Genomic DNA, 15,917 nt, shown 5'->3' on the forward strand with positions numbered 1-15,917 from the left:
GTACCAAATCTCATTGTTTAGAGAGAAAATGAGTGTGTGTGTGTGTGTGTGTGTGTCTGCGAGTGTACCTGTGTGTGCGCATGTGGGGGTGGTGGAGATGCTGTGCAGAATTTGATTGGACAGAAGATTGATGACATCACACTGAAGCAGAGGTGGAGTTTTCCTTTAGTGCCAGTCAGGCATCCCAGGTACACTCCACTGCTTTAGCACTGACTCTGTAAACGACCATTTCTCTAAGCAGTGAACATCTGGTTGGGTTCCATCAAAAATGTGTGCTCAGTGCTGGCAGTGTCTGCAGGTACTGCAGAGTGCTCTGGGACTGCTGATAAAGCACCTGCACGCTCCGATTGGCTGACTGTTATGGCACTATATGTGAGTTTACTTGAGATGGCGTGTCTTCCTCAGGACACTGGGATGATTAGGATTCAGACATTCTGATGCATAGGACATGTGTGTGATTTCAGGTTCTAGTTGTTCACTTAATGCATGTGATTGTAACGTTAATGTATGCCTTCATGTATGTAATGTATGCCTTCCACTGGTGCCACACGTAACATGCTGTAATGCCTTGTGTCCATTGGTTGATGTTACAGCAGCAGTTTAGCCATGAAGAACACAGTGACCTCCGGGTGGCACATGCTGTCACACAGGGCTCCAGCACAGATCACAGTGGTAGCCCTTTCTGCACGAGGGGTTGTGTCTCTACTGCAGACTCTTTAGAAACACTGCACATCACTCAGTACACGTTTTAGATCAGTTATTAATTTGAAACAGTAGACTCTGAATGGTATATTTAGTAAAAAAATCTACTTGAGTTTATGGGTGGAAAGAAAGAATATCAGACACATGAACACTTCATGTACATCTGTATGTATATCTCGGTCTTTTCCAGTAGGGAAGCATTAGGCTACTTTCAAAGTAAATAACAGCTCACTACACTTGGCTTGTCCTCATTGTCAGAATATAGGGGAACTGTCCTTCTGCACTGTAGATGACAACAATATGCATAAACATTCGACTTTCTGGAAGGGGTTAGCTCCTTGGTAACCAATTGATGCTGTAGACAGTAACTATGGTAACCCAGTTTCCCTTCTTGGTACTTAGGATTTCTCCAGCTGGGCTGTTGTCATTAATTAAGCTTATCCATTCTCTACATGGATTTTCACTGTATAGTACACACAATGGGCAGTGTCAGTTATTTTAGAATATAGTGCTCATTTTCCACCACAGAGGAATATGGATTCACATGGGAGCTGGCATATGGCAAAACTCACGGTTATAGATTGAAATGCCAAACTCACATTATGGTACAGAGGCCGAGACCTGGCTTAGAAATGAACTAATGCTTTTAAGTGTCTGTTGAACAAAGGCTCGAGTTCGTCAGTGAAAATCCAAAACTAGAGTGTCATTTATTCCTCAGGACCAGTTGCTTTAAGAAACATTTTAACTAAACATTCCTCCTAATTGCTGCACTCCGTCAGAAAGGTTGCCCTCAATTACAGTCACTTTGTTGCAGTCACCCCCTGCCACAGATCTTTCCCCCATTCTGCCTCAGGGGCGAAATGATCTGTGCTGGTGTGTGTGTGTGCGCGCGCGTGTGTGTGTGTGTGTGTGTGTGTGTGTGTGTGTGTGTGTGTGCGTGTGTGTGTGTGTGTGTGCGCGTATGTGTGCGTGCGCATGTGTGCGTGTGTGTGTATGTGTGCGCGCACGTGTGTGTGTGTATGTGTGCGCGCATGTGTGTGTGTGTATGTGCGCGCGTGTGTGTGTATGTGTGTGTGTGCGCACACGCGTGTGTGTGTGCGCGTGTGTGCGTGTGTGTGTGCGCGCTGGTGTGTGTGTGTGTGTATGCGTGTGTGTGCACACACGTGTGTGTGTGCATGTGTGTGTGTGCGCTGGTGTGTGTGTGTGTGTGTGTGTGCGCTGGTGTGTATGCGTGTGTGTGTGTGTGTGTGTGTGTGCGCACGCACGCGTATTGCATGCATTTATGTGTAAATGAAATATATTGTAGGGTGCACTGTATGTGTGATCAAGCAAATTTTCACATCGTCACATGCTTGGTAGTGTTTCTGTATTAAAAAGTGAAAATTCAATGTGAAATGAAAACTCATTCCTTACAACCCTTTCCAGTCCACCTACGTTTATAGGTAACCTCACCGCACTTACAGTTGATTGTAATATATAAATGTTCCCTCTACCTCAAAGTACAGTAGTCCAGTAATGTTATGGGCATGTTGGTCAGGAGTTTAATAGTTTATTTTTCTTCAGCTGAACTTTTATGCGCAGTGCTGTGTCACAGATATTACAGATATAAGCAGCTGTTATGTAACCAGTTGTGTAATAAACGCTTAAGTGTTGGAGTAAATATTGACTGCAAGCCAGAACAGATAAGGGCCCAACCTTTCATTCAGAGAATACACCTTTGCCACCCACAACAACATTTCATATATTGCGCAAATACTGAACTGATTTTATAACAGAAACACAAAGTGTACATTGCTGAGGTTCATGCCGATAAACGCTGTCATATTTCATAATTGCATACAGACTGACAACCTGTCCACTGTGCAGCATGGCACCCAGAGTCCAAAACCCCTACAGCTACATGGAAACCTGCCAACTCCACTGTCAGAGCACTTTACAGTCAAAATGAGTACGAGGAAAAGAATGAAAGCTGCTGAACCCTAACCATTTAGAAGTTTTTTTAAAATGGTTTTTGTAGCCAATGAAAAAGGAAGAATTAAGATCTCTGGGGGCAGGACAAATTTTTTTGTTTACAGTATAAATGATAGTTGAGGTATTTGTTGATGTGATGAATTGGTTGTGTTTATCTTCTTTTTTTCTTGGACTGGATTGAATTCGAACGTGAGTTGGAGTTCTCTTCTCAGAGAGAGACATAAGGGCTCTCTGGATTCATGCTTAAGTTCCTGGATATAGTTCCAGGTCCTTTAGCCCTGAGAAGAACAGCAGCTATTCAGTACTGTAAAAATATGTCAAGTGTGAAGGTTACATTGTCCATTTTTACTAAGCTGCACATATTACTGTTGCTACTTTATCACAGCAGAAAAAAAACTATGGAATTGTAGTGTCTTCAAAGGAATGACTGAACAGTCAAAAGGTTTATCCTCTGTGTGTCCATGTTTGTGTGCTCAGCTGTGCCTCTGCAGGTATTGCGATGAAATAAATGTAAATTAAAATGGAGATTCAGTGGGTAGAGTAGGTGTAGGTCTGTGCATCTGTATCCACAGGAGACCCGAGGAGGAGAGAGCGCCGATTCACTGCCTCGCACTCGAGCTGATGCAGAACTCATTCTGTGAAATGTTTGAGTGAATGCAGCACCAACCTGGGGCGTCAGTCGGCTTAATGCTTTAAGTGGGTCAGTCCCTCTGGGCTTTCTTTGAGACTGGACTTCTTTGAATCGAAATTCTTGTGGCATCATGACTCATTCTCCACAAAAAAGGGGCCCTTTTGGTCTCTACATTGTGTGAGGCTTGAAGCCGGAGGATGAGAGGTCTCACCGTGGTACCGGCTTTTTAACTCACACTCCTAGACGCAGGTTTTCCTTTGAGGCTCCACCCTATCCTCTCACGCCTGGAGTAGTTTCAGTGGGAAACAGTCCTGATAAAAGGTGATATCTGAAATGCATATCGGATCTGTACTGGCATTTGATGTGTTGGGAGTTTACAGAGTACCATCATCATTGTCATCAACATGGTTACCGTCCTCCTCACAGGTGTGTAGCCAATGGTGCTGACAAATAAAGAATATGGCATGTCAATGGTCTTTTTTGGTGTCTGCTCTTAATTTAACAACTCCTGCTTCTGCTTATGGATAAGGCAATCCTTTACGCCAGTGTCAGTGAGTGCTTTTGCATTAATAAATATCTGTAAAGAGAGCGAGGTTTATTTCATGACTCAGATCACAAGCTCTGTCTCTGGCCTGTGTGGATTTTGGTTTTGTTTATCAGGGCCTTACAGGAATGCTGTTTTTTGTGTCAATATGTCTGACAAAAATCATCAAAAAATGCTAATTATATCACGTGGGAACTACAGGGGAGGGAAGGTGGACTTCGAGCAGCTGCTCCTGTGGTCACACACATGAATGAAGCGGTTTACTACTGATCAGTGGACTTTCATTGTCAGAAATAAAGAATGTTATTTATATGGAAATTATGTGTGTGAAAATGGGACACGCTGCACAGGGGTCCTTACATCGAATCGCTGATGGAGTGAGATGTGCTCAGCTCACAACATGGTTATAAAGGAAAGCTGAGGGAGATCCTGAACTGAGACAGCGAAAGTTGAAGTACGCTATATGGACAAAAGTATTCGGACGCCTGACCATTACATTGTAATGGCATTGTATTCAAATACATATACTTTAATATGGAGTTGGTCCCCCTTTTGCAGCTGTAACAGCTTCCACTCTTCTTGGAAGGCTTTCCACAAGATCTGTGTTTCTGAGGGAATTTGTGCCCATTCATTCTGTAGAGCATTTATGAGGTCAGGCACTGATGTTGGACGAGAAGACCTGGTTCGCAATCTCCATTCCAATTCATCCCAAAGGTGCTTGATGGGGTTGAGGTCCGGGCTCTGTGCAGGCCAGTCAAGTTGTTCCACACCGAACTCATCAAACCATGTCTTTATAGTCCTTGCTTTGTGCACTGGGGCACAGTCATGTTGGAATAGAAAAGGGCCTTCCCCAAACTGTTGCCACAAAGTTGGAAGCATAGCATTGCCCAAAATGTCTTGGCATGCTGAAGCATTAAGACTGCCCTTCACTGGAGATAAGGGGCCTAGCCCAAACCCTGAAAAACAGGTGTGGCCAAATACTTTTGTCCATATAGTGTATATCTGGTTATGTAACCCCTCTCCCCTGGTGTGGGAGAATGAGGCTGCCCTGCACCCCAAATGTGGACCCACCATCTGCTATCAGTGACTCACTGCTTTGAACCAATCACTTTGTTTTGAGTTCGTGATGGAGAGCAAAGCCTTCTGATTGGTCCCTACAGGCCGGTGCACATGGCACCCATTCTAGGATTCAAGAAGTCTCATTCTCCGATTCCTATTTACAGATACCCCTCAATCCAGTTTCTCACAAACTAAGCTTAAAGTCCTTTTTTACCGAGGGTGTGTCTCATTCTAATCAAAATCTGACATGCTTCAACAATAAATCCAATCACAAAACTTGCTTAATCAGTAAAAACAGACCATTGTGATAAAGATCATTAATCAAATTTGTTTTTCACAAAGTATGAAGCTGCATATTTATTTATCATCAGTCACATGTCAGAAATATAATCAGAGAGTTTCCGTCTTTGAATTGGAAATTTGCATATCCTGTCACCCTGCTTTGAAATGAACATCTTGGATTACTCAGCTGTTAATTCAAACATAATGAAAACGCAATTGGTGTGTAAAATAACATGCAGGTAAACATCGGTTTAATTGGATAAAATGGAAATTATGGTTTGCTCCACTGAGGATATCTAACTTTTTTAACTATTTTGGCATGGAAAAATAAAAAATAAAAAAAAAAACATGAAAGTGAGCTACAATGTTCTAAAAGCACGAGCACCTCTCGATGCTTATTGTGAGGTTATGTATTCTGCTTGGAACAGACTGTAACAAACTAGCTACAGTGATTAAACTTACAAACTTTTTTCTTACAGTACGCCTGTACACAAACTTTTTTTGGAAAGTTTCTTTGAAAACAGACCAATGAGAGCCCAGGATGAGTACATGTGGACTAATTTTGCCTGAGAAGTTCCACAGCAACCAGATTTTAGAGCCTTTGACTCTTTCAGCAGAGTCATATCTTTCCTGTACACTCTCTATCCTGAAACCAGACAAGAGACGCTAATCTCCCCAGAAACGGGTGCATTCAGTGCAGTGGCTTCACTCTATTCGTCTGCCCACACAGTTCAAATGCTTCTTCCTCACTTCATTCTTTTCAAATATCACTATAACGATGAATGAAAGTGCAGGTGGACTAATCTTGCCCATAATATGCAGAAAAAGAAAATTTCCCTCTATATTATTTTCCTCTTTCATTTGATTCCCCTTGAATAGCACTATCCAGATGTCCTGGACTGACTGTCCTGAATTGTTATAAAGCTTACCCATGCCGCGTGTCGAGATCTGTTGCTAATGTGCATTCCTGCACTGAATGAGTGACAGCTGTTTTCTGAAGCTGTTGTTGTAGCCATTGCATTTGACTAGCCTGCAGTCACACCATGAATGGGCTTTACACATACCTTCATTCTGTAGGCAAGGAGGGTGGAAACAAAGGAGTGAATTACATCAGTGATGGAAGAGTAATAGTTAAACAGTTCTCCAAAGTTTGAACGCTGGTCACTCTCTCACAGGGGTCATTACAGATGTGGTAACTGGGTCCCTGGAATGAACTGAAAGGAACTAGACTGATTTCCCACATGCCTGAGAAAAACGTATGGTCTCATTCATGCTTTGAGTGGACATCCGACATTTGTTATGGTGGATAGCAGCAGCTTCAGAAGGTGCAAGGTGGTCTGTCTTTAACAGGTTGGGTTTGTGGTAGGCTGCCAGGACTTTAAATTAAACTTTGGCTCCAGCATCAGTTTACCATGCTGTCCGCGCAAAGCCTCACAGCAGAACTCGTTACACTGTGAAAAGCAAAAGTTCTGACTTCCGCATCGAGAGCTGTGCAAAGTTCTCTTTCACTAATGAGCAGCACTCACTGGAGGCCTGTTCTGTGAATTCCACATCGGAACTCCTGGGGAGAGCGAGGGAAGACGGCTGATTCTGTAAATACGATCTCACCGATACAACACGCACTCTGCACAGCTCTTTAAAAACGGGTCAGTGTGGTGTTAGTCAGGCTTGTGTTGTCTTCCACAGGGATGCCACCCTTAAACCCAACAGACACCTACACATGTGAACAGATTAAAGAGTACAGGGACCTGTCTGGAGTGCAGGAGAGACACTTCAAGGAAACTGTTTCCATGGAGTTTGCTTAAATTTGATTTTAACGCGCAGGTACAGGTGTGTTTTGCTGCTGAAATCACTGTCAGTGGCAATTTCCAGTTTTGTTTTCAAAGCAGTTGACATCCAAACCGCAGTGGAATCTGGTAACTCTGGTAAATTCAGATAAATGCAATGTTTAGTTCAGTGACTGGTTTATGAATGGCTTCATTCAGTGTCTGAATCTGAAACAGGCAAATAGGTGATTTTCACTGCATGAACAGGAATGACAGCCACGATGAAACATTCACTGTTTACTGAGTAAATAAACCGCTCCAGAAATAAAGGAATCAGAGGTGCTCATCACACAGTGACTAGTGAGAATCATATCCTCACTGTAGATGAGTTTGAAGACACATTGGTGCGTGCGTAGTTCATTCCAGCTCTGATCAAATCAAATGAAGTAACATGACGTTCTACAACTGTAGGGTTGAAGAAAGGGAAAAACAAGAGTTCATCTGAGGTTCCCCATTTCTCATCTCATCTTTCAGAGTCCAGCTGGCCACAGCATCTTCTCAAAGCCTCTTAAACTGAGTCACACCAATGTCACTGTCCAAAATGAAAGAAAAGAAGAATTTCGCAACCCAGTGTTTACGTAGCCAGTATAGCTTTCTTTTTGGCCACTCTATCGCTACCTTAAATTTCCTGTGCCACCTCCCCGTCCATCTTGGTACTAACTGACACTGACAGACCTGTGAAACCTCGCTGTAATCCTGTAGCCCCCTGGGATTATTATTCTGTGAGGGTGAGATCAGGTGAGAGTGTGTGAACTCGTTCATCCAGAAGACGAATGGAAAGGTTAATTAAAGCTGCTGTGTGGGTCTCGGCTCTCATTTCCCAACGTGCACATTATCTCAGATTCACCTGTCCACCTGACTTACGACACCGATATTTTAAGAAAGCGTTAATTCCAGTTCAGACATTGCTCTAAACTGAGAGCGCTCCACACCTGGGCGTTTTTTGTGGGTGACAGGTGACAGAGGGTTACACATCACTCCAGAAATATTTGAGTTTAGACCATGCAGTTTCAAAGTCTTATGACTTAAAGCCCTTCAATCCTACAATAAGTTTGATGCCCTTGGCTAAATAAAGCTTGCTAGAATAAGTCAGTATTTTTTTTCCTCAGTTCACTTTTGACATCCTGGACGGGAGAAGAATTTTTGATGAATGTTTTGAACATCTTCTTCAATTTTTATTTGGTGTTTAAAAAAAAGCCTTTCAATGATGATTGACGTTTTCTAATCAGCTCTCGAGTGAAGAGCGTTTGTCTTTCAGGCTGTGTAATTACCAGCACGTGTAAAATAATAAGGCTTCACTACAAGAACCTCTGTGGGTAATTACTGGTGTGGTATTCAGAACAACCATTTAATACAGCTACACTGCACTTGGTGTATATTATGTATACATGATTGTGCCTAAAATCACATATCTTGGTTATGTGTGTTGTGCTGGTTCAGTGAGAATATTTATAAAGACAGAGTCAACGATGTATAACGATCTGGGCTAAAATGTGCAGTTAATTTATTCTTGGAAATAATTAACTTGACATTCCTTTTACAGCTTGGAGTTGTTTTTTATCAGCAGTAGACAGACTTTTTTATTATTGTCCCGTCTGTAGAATTTAGCATCTCCCAGGGAACAAATGCTGTCTGGCATCAGTTTACTTTCGTTGGCTTATAAAGAGAAAAAGGCCAGTCAGGGTGTATTTCAGTGTACAGATAACATTATCCGAATGGCCAGCGTCATGTTTAGTGAATATTATCAGGAAAACACGTTAAACAGTCTGTCAATATCTTCACAATTATCAAATTGTTATTACAATTTTTAAATAACTGCACAAATATATTTTCGTTGATATCTTAGGGTATTGCTACACCTTAAAGGCACAAGCTGTCGCCACTTGAATCAGTTTCAATCAGTGTAGCCAGCAAAACATAGTTTGTCTGCAGCTTCATGGGAGAAATACAACATTTATACACAAAGCCATTCTGCCCGGAATAAAAACAGACATCAAGTCTGACAAAAGCCTTTTGAGAACTTTTTCAAAAAAAAAAAACTTTTAAAAGCTTTTTTCCCCTCAGTTGGTCTGGAGCAGTGGTGCATTAACAATTGATGTAACTACCCACCCTTGTTGCCTTTGGACACTGTCAGATGACAGTGTCAAAGTATAATTCTGAAGCTAAACTAATTAACTAAAATGTTTAAAGTAGAGATACATTGCCTGAATTCCCTTGGTTAATTAAATAGTTTTGGCCGAGTAGCTGGCCATCTACATGGTGCTCTTTTCTCAGAGTGTTTCCCTCTTTTTGCCTTATGTTCTGCTAAAAAGGTCATCATCATCCTCATCCCTGGGGTGAGGAGTGAGGTGCCAAACCCTGGTCGTTGGATGAAATGAAAAGGTATATCCACCAGGCAACCATTGCAAAATAGTAAAACTTCTTCATTTCCAAACTGTGAGGCCTTTTAACACTTGAAGACACTTTAACTAACATTCACACACATGTGGGGGGGAGGGGGGGGGGGGGCATTTGGGGGTATATTTTTTGCTGAGAGCGTTCCTGAAGTGGGTTGCTGTTCTTGCTACAGAGTAAATGTTAAGTAGTAAAGGAAGCCTGATCACCATGATCCATCAGTGCAGTTGGGTTTACTGTGGTTGCTATGTTGTGATGCACATCACCCTGTTGGTGCTCCGCTTGGCTGATAATTACGATCCCCCCTGCTTTGCTGATTGGTTCCTGTGTCAGAGTGAGGCTGTAGGGACTGGATGAGTACTTATTGTAACTCATTTTCTCAGAGAAAAACTTCTCAAATCGCCGAGAGGATGCGGGATACGCAGGGGATGGGTAGTGATCCTATTTGATACACTCGGTTGCACATATCATAAACCAAACATTTGGAATACAAACAACATTGTATTATGATGCTAATGGAATTTTTAAATGATGATGAAAGTAATGTTAATAAATGATGCCTCAAAATAAAGTGTTACCACAATACCATTGTAAAGGCAAAATATCCAGTAAAACGTGGGCTTAAACATAGGCTTAATTGTGAAATAACCTAATTATTTGATAGCAATCAAGCATATATAGAATATACTATTGTACTGTATATATCTGGGGAGAGAGAGAGAGAGAGAGAGAGAGAGATAATAGAGAGAGAATAATGCACTTAAGAATCATTAATTAAGAATATCTCACATGAACTATTACATGAAGGCTAAATCATCACAGCCTGCCATTAATGTCAGGTAATGACATCACCTGAAATCCAGTGCATATTTTCAGATGAAAATGAGAGGAAATATGATCAAAGATTCATGAAATTCTTCTGTGAATGATGAATCTACAGCACCGTTATGAAAAAATAAAACTCTTAGAATAGAACATTTTTACAGGAATCATAAAACATCTAAATAATAATTCTCACATTTTTAAATTATAAGCAGTGTCTTGAGAGAAAGAAAACAATATGTTTTATAATATTTTAGCTCCACATAACTTAAATCAGGATATAAATATGCACAACATATTGCCATGCTGAAAGAAAACTCCAGAAATGACTCCACTGAAATAAAGATAAATCAGGGAATGATTCTGTGAAGAAGCTGGCCAATACCACTCCCATAAAAAAACATTTTTGTCCTAAAAGCGCAGGAATGGAGATGTTCCCCAAGATACATCGATTATCATAAATAAGGCCAAATAAAACTAGTAAAATAGGCAGAAGGAAAAGATATAAAAAGGTTAAAAGAAGGAATAAAATGTTTTAAACCAAGGAGTAAAAGAAACGCTACCCCCACAGTCCTGGTCCTGCTCTCACCCCTGCCCAACCCACCTCTCATTTTACCACCTGCTGGGTGTGACTCACCAATTCAGCAATTAGTCAGTGATCCTGTGCTCTACCAGCTATACAAACACACATTCTCATCCTTTCTGCTGTCTGGGGTGAACATCATCACAAAAGCTTATCTATGATTGAACAGACATAGGCCCTGAAAACAAATACATTCATACACAAACAGACACTCAACCCAGATAAAAAAACAGGAAGGGGAAAATATCCCAATGTGAAGACTGCATCCTTACATAGTCACTGTGAAACATTACACTACATTCAAACATAAGTCAAAGGCATGGGGATTCCTCTACCCAACACCACTGGGACAAGGTGACATTGTTCCACTCCCAGAAACATCCCTGAATAATGCAGATATGAGCCCCTCAGTGGAGAGGGGGAACCTCTGTGTTCGGGAGGACAACCCTCAGATGGTTTGTCTGAGAGATGCAAATCTGACAGGGAAAAAGAAGCGCACCGAACAAGTCTATAAAAAGCCCCTCCCTCCGGTACCCTGCTTGCCTCCGAGCTCAGCGAGGGATCTGATTATCTCTCACTGTGTTACAGTGGGGCTCAGGCCAGTCACTTTCCAGCTATAGCCTGTCTGAGAAACATGCCCCGAACAACACAGATTCTGCATTACTTTGCTGTCAGCTTCAATATCCAAGCCAAATCGACCACCGGAGAGGACAGACAGACTCTTTCTTCCAAATAAATAGGGCTTTTCCCTGGAAAGCAGGCTGTGGGGATCGCACTCACTCTCTTAATGTAGGGCACCAGGAGGCAGATGTTTAAAAGACGTCTAAAGCTGGCTGGTATATGTGATGCCACAAAGATTACCACAGAGGAGACAAAGAGATGAGGATATATCAGGGTTCAGTTATGTCAGAGCGCTGGCCTTCACCAAGCTGGATGCCAGTTTCAGAAATACTCTTCATTGCAGCAAAATGAGTGGGCCGAGAGTCAATGATATTGCGAAATGATTAAAAAAAGTTTAAAAAGTTCAGTGACTGGAACCAAGTAAGGGAATCGCTCTTCACAGGAGAGTAGCAAAGCTAAAACCCCTGCAAGTTGTGCTTGATTAAGTACTTAAAAATCAATGGTTTGCATAATAGTTAAGCTACAGTACTTATTTACAGCACCATGACAGCTGTAACAGAATATCCAAAAACCAATCACAGCTACAGACATTTGCAAGACAGGGAAAGACAACATATTGTCACTGTGACACAGAGAATGACTTATTGCTGTTGCTAACTCCTATGTCTTAATCAGCTGAATGAAGAGTGAAGGTGGTGGTCAGATCGGTTGCTGTGTTGTTGGCCGATAAAATCACTTAAATGCCTCTTAATCATTAGTCATTGTAGCCCAGTTTTGTGATTTTTAAGACTTAACATTAACATTTAAGCAGCAGCCTCAGGCTATTGAGTTAAGTAAATTCTCCCATTTAAAATATTCAAACCTACAGCAGAGAAACTTTGGTGCCAAGTTATTATTATTCATTTGTTCTTTTTTTTTTTACCACAACTGTGTAAGTATAGTATTACTTTTTTTAGTAATTATTTAGACAAATCATAGAAAATGAGTAAAATTGTACAATTAATGAACTGCACTTATACTGAGTTATACTGAGTACTGAAACTATGTCTGCCAAAGGTGTGGAGAATCCTGTTGAGTCCCCTGCTCTGCTGCCTCTCTGATTCTCCATAGCCCAACAACAGCAGATTTTTTTGTTCCCTGAAAAATCTCTGCAAGCTATTGGCTATTATAGTATTTGCATTTTCCTTGAAAATCGGCTTGAGTAAAGCTGTGTTTTAAAGTGGGATGGCCACAGTGTGATCACAGGAGAGCCTAAAGCCTTGGGGTACATTCACACGCACCTTTCTTGGTTTCACAATGGTCAGAGCAAAAAGCCCTGGAATGATGTTGTGTATTTGTGCACATGGACATGTATGAGAGTGATGAGCAGGTCTCCCCAGGTCACTGAGTGACAGAATGCTGTTACATTTCCAGTGGCTTCCAGTGATGCACTTATGTATGGAAGCAGTGCTACCCAGAGCTCAGTATTAGCACCGATCCTCAGAGGCTGACAGATCAATATATAGTATATGTTTCTTTACAAAGCAGGCTGGGCTTTTTCAGGTTAGTCACTGATCCTTAGTCAAAAAGACCCTCACCCTCACCCTCACATTAAAATGACAGTTGTTGTAAGCTGATTAGCTAGCTCTGTCACATAGCTTTCCCCTTTTGTTTACTACAAAACTTGTAGTCAACTGTGCTTTCCATTTCTATGCCTAAGTTAAAGTTAATTAGCATACAAGCAGTACTAACAACTGTTTTCCCTCTTTTCCTCTAGCTGGGGTCAGCACGTCAGTTGTTATGCTTGTTAGTAAACGCGCTGTTGGTGAATTTTACCCCGCTAAGAACACAAAGGGAAACTTGAAACTATTTTGGCACGATGTGAGCCAACCGACATTTATTTCTCTGTGTAAATGCAGATTTTAGGCTTGACAGGAACACCATGTTGTCAGTTATTCTAGTCTCTCAGGGGCTAATTATTATTATGTCACAGAACAGTTGCCATGTCTGCAGTGAAAATGGAACTGTATTTTCCTTGTGTGAATTCTGACACAAGGAAAATACAGCATATAATAATTTCAAATATAAAATGCTGTTTTCAAAGAACTCGTCTTACATCACCATGGAAGTAGTTAGAATAAATACAGTCTAAGAAACTGCTGTACCATTTATTGAATGAAATTATTATTTTCATGAACTGACAAAATACTGATGACAGGCTTTACAATACTGGGTCTAAAACAAACAAGTGCACATGAGCACCTGTGTCTGTGCGTGTGAGCTTCTCATAGGCTGTGATGAACACTTTTAAAATATGCACACACCTGTAACACTCACACACTCCATATACCAGCAAGTCTAAAGAAAGCCATACCACGCCCGGTGTGTTTGTGTGTTTTGTGGGGTTGTGGGGGTTAGCAGTGTGTAACTTTGCTGACAGGTTCTGTAGCCTGTTCAGTGGGAACTCGGAGCGAGAACTCCATCATGCTCAACAATTGTGTGGCTCATTAGAAGGCTCTCACAGATGGTCCCTTTGCTTACATCAGTAAGTGAGCTCCTGCACACCTGCATCTGTGTGGTACAGGTGTGATCTGTGCCGACCAGCTCTGACTCACACACCATGACAGGTGTCCACTGTTACACAGAAACTCAAGGATTCAGCCACCCAGGAAATGACAGGAAGGTGCCTGCACTTCTGTCTTTGAAAACTTTGCTGTACTTTTGAATAAAACTTCTGTCTTACACTTGCTTTTATTTAGTCATAATTATGCAGACTGAGAAGGTTTCATTTGTTAATCTCCACAGTAGCCAGAGTTAAACATTTCAGTTTGACTCTGCACTGAGACATCCATGGAGTAACAAACAACTAAAATGTATAAATTAGGAATTGCATTATCTGTATTTGCATATATTAACAGGACTTATTCGGGTTATGCATGTATCTATGAATGTATGATCTAATTAATTCTCTTGCTGTTTGGCTAAGAGATCGTGAGCAATGACATTCCATTATGAAAACTGCATTAGCGCTACGGATAAAAATCATGGCTTCCTGACATCTTGAATCTGCTTACAGGACATTCTGATGCATGATAACACTAAACTCTGGTCTTTGGCCTTTTAGAAACAAAACCAAATCAGAATAAGACAACAGCCACATCTCCCATCTGTCAGAAGGTATTCCAACAGGAGTTAAGAAAGGCAGGACAGTGGAGAGACATACAAACTACAGGAGTATCACACCCTCTCAGCTGTAAGGGTGATGCATTTTCATATAGATGGTTTCGTCTTTTATGCACTATAAATTTACTAGCCTCTGAAACATTCCAGTTGGTCCTGAAAATCTATTCACTGACTTCATTTTAATTTGCTCACAATCTGCCAGTTTCAAGCGGCAGCGAATCAGATCTGACCATTTAAAGGCACGGGCCCCAAACAAGAACCAGGAAACAAAGACGGCTGTATCTCTGTGTGGTGGCCTTGGTGTGGCAGGAGTTGCCGTGGCGATTCTGTGCTGAGTGGTTGGAGCCAGTACTGTTTGAAATGTCACCCTGTTAGCACATTCCGGGGACATAATGACGGAGGCCCCAGGGGTATGGCTAAACCATTTTGTGATATTAAAATATGCCTGTTGGGACCTCTGGCTAATTGAAAGTACATGTTGGGCGATCGCCCCGGCTCCCTGGGCCAGGTGGTCCTGGCATTCACGGCCTGACCCTCTCCGGGTGCGAGGGAAACGTCTCCCGCTGTCTGTGTGTTTCAGCATGCTGAGTCACGGACAATATGCGTATTTGTGTGTCTAATTCCGTGCTCTCCACTGTCACCAAGCAAAGCAAAAACAGAGCGAGTGAAAATAGATCTCACCTTTAAACGATCAAAGGAACGCCCCCGCACTCTCCCGCTGTCCTCTGACTCGCTCTGCTGCTCTTAGCAGGTCCTTTGCATGAGGATATTACTGAAATTCAGAGAAATAATAGCTCCATTATACCAATGGAGATCGCAGGTCTTCCTCTGAATGCACCCAAGCCAAAGAGCCAGTCTGACAAGTCATCTAACAGTTAAACCATGCTTTTGTGATAATTGGCTTCTCCGAATCCAAAATCTTGAGTCACTTCTGAGGACTGCATGTTCTCTGACATAAAAAAACAACTTGAAAATGTAATTTCCTGTTGCCCAGTGATGGCACTTGTTTTTGCTTTGTCCTTTATTTCTTACACAAGCCTCTAAGGAAAAAAGCATTAGCAAATAATCAGTTATCATGCATCTGAAGTACTTTATCATGAAAAACATCACATTTGTCTGTTACACTGGCTAATTAATTGTTTTTGCTATGTATTCATAATTAGCACTGTATTCTGATAAAAGGGCGATGGAGTTAAAGCTTTTATAAACTAACTGCAGGACGTGATTCATCTTTCACGATGAAAAGCCGCTGCTCAACAAGCACCTGGACAAAATAAGGGGTTTTCAAGGGGTGCGCAGCAGACCAGTAACACTGACATG

This window comes from Megalops cyprinoides, chromosome 23, assembly GCF_013368585.1.
Source record: "Megalops cyprinoides isolate fMegCyp1 chromosome 23, fMegCyp1.pri, whole genome shotgun sequence".
NCBI classification, from domain to species: Eukaryota; Metazoa; Chordata; class Actinopteri; order Elopiformes; family Megalopidae; genus Megalops; species Megalops cyprinoides.